Consider the following 5,000-nt stretch of genomic DNA (forward strand, 5'->3'; position numbering starts at 1 on the left):
TGATTAAAAAAGCCTGGAGCAGAAGAGTCAGTATTTTATGAAACCTAGTGCAACTAGATTTTCACTTTTTGAAGTTCCACCAAAGAGATTCCCTAACTGCCTCACTTATCAGTTCCAGACAAGCACAGTTTTCACAGGAGAGTCTTGTCTCTTCCAGCCCGTCTTCTACCTGGGATTTTCCTCTTCCATGTTTGAGGAATCGTTTCCAAAGTCATAATCAAAAACTTCATCTAATAAGTTTATTTGAATTACCCATGACAATGTGACGGTGGGTGTCAGACTGACTAGACAGATAATGACTTTTTATATTACTCGAGAAAAATGCAACATTGGAATACACACTCGAAGGATTGTTAGGTCGTCATACTGGAATCTGTTGCCGAGGGACTTAAGGGAAACTGCTAGACTGTCCCGTTTCACGGATAACCTCGAAAAGTATCAATAAGATATGATAAATGTCTACATTTTGGCAGATTAAAAAGGGCGTTTGTATCCTTAGTAGTTTTATTTATAATAGCATTTGTAGAGTGGATTTTTTCATTAGATTTGATTTGATTAAATTATACAGCGAACGAAAAACATCATGTATGACCTGAAAGTAGGTAAGGGTTTGTTGAATTCCAGGCAAAAGTCTACAATGCAAGTCAGAAACTTTAAAATCACTCTGGTGCCAAATGAAAAGAGCTGAAACTCCTTGATTCGTTAGATGGTTCTTTGAGAGAAAATATTTCCCGATATGATTAGATGAAGTTTTGATCGCGACTTTGAAGTTCTGTGTGACAGGGATTAGAATCAACAGGAAAGTTTAATACAATAACTATATTTAGCTTACGTGCTTCGGTTTTGATTCTCTTTACAAAAGAATTAAGAGCACAAAGTTTAACGAAACAAATTTGTAATCAATTATATATGTGTGTGTGTATGTATGTATATGTACATATAATTTTCGGTGCCATAATGAGAACATGTTAAGGGACCAGGCAATTTCATACCGTATCGAATTTCATTATTGTTAATCAAAGATAGTCAATAACCATTTAGCTGTCCATTGCTAATGTACATGAAATAACTGAATTAATACTTTTTATATTTTACGGGCTAAGTAATGTGAAAGGTATTTACAGTACCTGAATTCGTACAGTTTCGAACAGTACTTTTTTTCAGATTCGTAATCGACCGCGTGAGCGTACGTTTGTTACCTATAGCTACGTAATTTGGTATGAAAGCTTCCATTAGTGATCACGCAGCTCTGGACTGCGAATGAGGATTGCCACTGAATATGCAAGCCTGCCCTGTCCGGCCTATAATGGATGGAATTCACACTCCCTATTCTGGGCGAGTCTGGAATGTCAGACAGTCTACTCTTCTACCTAAAACCTGGTCAGAAGGACGCGATTGTCAGATAGGTAGATCTAATTGGTTTTTGAAGGAAAAGAGAGAGAACTAAAGATCGTTACTAGATTGTCACTTAAATAGATCTGATTAGTTTTCAAAGGAAGAAGAGTTAAAGTATACTGATAATAATAGTTTACTCTCATAGGTTATATCCGTATAAAAACACATTTAACCCTAAAAACGTTCGGATGATTACATTTCACGAGTTTTAGAGGAAAAAGAAGAGCTAAGGAACGATAATAGTAACTGCTTTGATAGATTATATAAATCAATGTAAAAATAGATATAACCCAGACTTTTTTCATGCTGACGATACACCTTATTAAAATGTGCAAATATAAACTAATTGGTTCAAAACGATGAAGAAATATACCCTAATGATTACCAAAATTCTCGAGAATAAATTTAGATTTATACATATATATATATATATATATATATATATATATATATATATGTGTGTGTGTGTGTGTGTATAATGTATATATATATACATATATTTAATATATATATATATATATATAATATATATAATATATATATAAATAAATTTCATCTTAGGTTTTTTGTTGAACTATACGCCTGATCATCATACAAATATAACCAAACTACTTCTAAGGGCTGCAGAAACGTACCGTAGTGAATACGAAACGATACAAAAATAGTTTTAGGATTTAACCCTCTTCTGGGACTTTCTAAACAGGGTCCCCATCCAAACCGCCCATCCCCCCCCCCCCCCCCCCACAATCCCTGCACCCACCCACAAGGACCGAACTACCTCCGGCTTTCCTAACGTCGATCTGTCGTAAACGTAGTTTTGTTTCTGTTAGACGAAGTTAGCGTGTGCTTAGCCCTCCTCAAATCGAACTTCTTTCTAGGTGAGGAGGCTTCGTGAGGAGCGGAACTTCCTCCTCCGGAGAGAGAAAGTCTCAGCAAACGTTGAGGAAACAGAATCCTAAACAGGTCACATCATCCCCGTAGGGGGGGCTAGTATGGCTGGTACAACTTCCCTGGTGTACTGTAGGCATTTGTAAAGGGTGCTAGCAACGTTCATTCGACTCAAGTTACAACTGTTTTTATGCCTGTTGCAATTTAACTCCACTTTCGTTTTTTTTTTTTTTTTTTATTATTAATTCAGTCGTGATGTCTAAACCTCTCGAACTATCACTTATTAGTACAACGGCAACTAAGAGGTTTTCTCAAATTTTCACCTTTAGGTCCGTGTAGTACTTCTTGTCATTTATTTTCTGGATCTCTTTATCTTGCTGTCCAACCTCTCCAACTCCCTCTTTCACTGCCTTCTGTCCGCGTGGCCGTGGCCGCAAATAAACAAAAAAAAAAAAAAAAAAAAAAAAAAAAAAAAATCGGCTTTCACGCCTAGATCTAATAGAACCAAATCAGCAAAATCCCTTCATCTGGGTAAAACTCTTTAGTCACAAAACCGCCTAAATTTGAGATGATAAGGATATCCGCATTGGGTCAGAAGCTCCTTCTTCATTTGAGATGAAAGAGGATATTTATTCCTCAATTGCATTGGAATATTTGCGGATTTCTTTCATTCGTAATTTCACTCCGTCTCTCTCCTGCCCTAAGTAGGAAGCAAATTATGATTCGCGAGATTAATATCGATCTTTGGCAAAACGGTATTTATTGGCTTTGTAAAAATGATATGAAATGTTTTACAATAGTCATTTCACATACAAGGAAGATATTCTAACATACCTTCGAGATACCGATGAAAACAGTAATTGTTCAAATTCCGTGATTTCCAAACTTACGGAATTAAGTCAGACTTCCCTGAGTCATTTGGACAATCTCTCAGCGACCAAACTGACATTTGCATATATGCAGATTAAAAAAAAAATTAAACCCGTTTGCATTGAAATAGAAAGCCTTCAGTCGTCGTTTCACGTTTCAGTAAAAGGTTCTTGTCATTAGAATTAGATGAACTTAACAATAGGATTCCAGTGGGAACCAAGATCTTGTTCTTCTTAATGTCTGCGTTGCGATAACATATCCTCAGAGTTTGTAGAAACTGAGACATCGAGTAAGTGAGGCATTGTATCTGTTAGGAATAATCACACACACACACGCACACACACATACACGCATATATGAGTATATATATATATATATATATATATATATATATATATATATATATATATATATATATCTACCACAGAATCACCTTTATTCCATAAATAAAAAACATTATTCCTTCCACGCATCACCCTCAGGTAAACGGTCTCCTTTTTTCGATATTGATGTGGATCGAAAATATCATTGAACTTTTTACGAAGCCATAAAAGGAACGTATCCAAACTCGCCATTGGAACACCCCCCCGTGGGAAACACCTAAACAGTCAAAAGAAGCCTTTGTGTCCAGAGGGGGTGGGGACTGGATTTTTATATTTCCAACTTGACTCTCTTGTCTCAGTATTGTGTAACATTTCGTTCTTTACAGATGCACCTAATCACAACTATGTTGCATTTAGATGGGATATGGAGGAAACTACTACTGCTGTTATATTATTATATTATTATTATTATTATTATTATTATTATTATTATTATTATTATTATTATTATTATTAAATACAACGAATTATTCTAAAATTCCCAGGTTGTTTGATTTAATAAATGGCGCATCATTCTCCACACTTTCTGTTTTATGATAATAACGGTTGGGCTGAATTTTTCACTGGGTATATAGTAAACTCCAATCAGCAAATATTAGCATATTAACTACAAATATTGAAATATTATTAATAAGATTATTACTGTTGGCTTACAAAAAAAATCTTTTGTAGGAGTTAGCACAAATGGAAATAAATAACAAGCAGAAAGCACAGTATCTGCCCACAGTTACACAAAAACACCACTGAAAAAAATACAGGGAAATAATATTGCAAAATACATTAGGATCAAATAAGAGACAGCCAATAAAATAAAGTAAAGATCAGCAGTACAAATACAAATGAGGATCAATATAACCACAAGGTCTGTCCACATTGACACATGTCCTTATGAAAAAAAAAATACTCCAAAAAAGTCTTGCAAAAAAAACTTCAGGGTCAATAAGAGACGTTCAATAAATATCGGAATTCCAAATCCGGATTTCAAATTCATATTTCGAAATCCTGCCTGATACGAGACAGCATCGCCTGGGTTCTTTTTTTTTGCAGGTCATCAATCGCCTTCAGAGGCTTCCGAATTCCTAAACTGTCTGAGGAGGCACTCAGTGGTCTGCTATAGAGAGAGAGAGAGAGAGAGAGAGAGAGAGAGAGTATGAGAGAGAGAGAGAGAGAGAGAGAGAGATATGAACGCGTTTCTATGTTAAGGAGGCGATTGGAGCGGGAATTTGTCGATACAAATGTGTATAACTGAAGATGTGAGTTGAGTGTAAGATATGATATTTCCGTAATACATATGGACAAATAATCTGTAAATAATTGTGTATATATATATATACATACATACACGGGCACACGCAACGCACGGACACACACATATATATACACGTGTGGTGTGTTTGCGAGTGTGTGTGTGTGTCGTGTGTTGCATTTCAGCTTAAAATATCTCGACCTCACTTAGCATCAATC

Source organism: Macrobrachium nipponense, chromosome 40 (assembly GCF_015104395.2).
Source record: "Macrobrachium nipponense isolate FS-2020 chromosome 40, ASM1510439v2, whole genome shotgun sequence".
Classification (NCBI taxonomy): Eukaryota; Metazoa; Arthropoda; class Malacostraca; order Decapoda; family Palaemonidae; genus Macrobrachium; species Macrobrachium nipponense.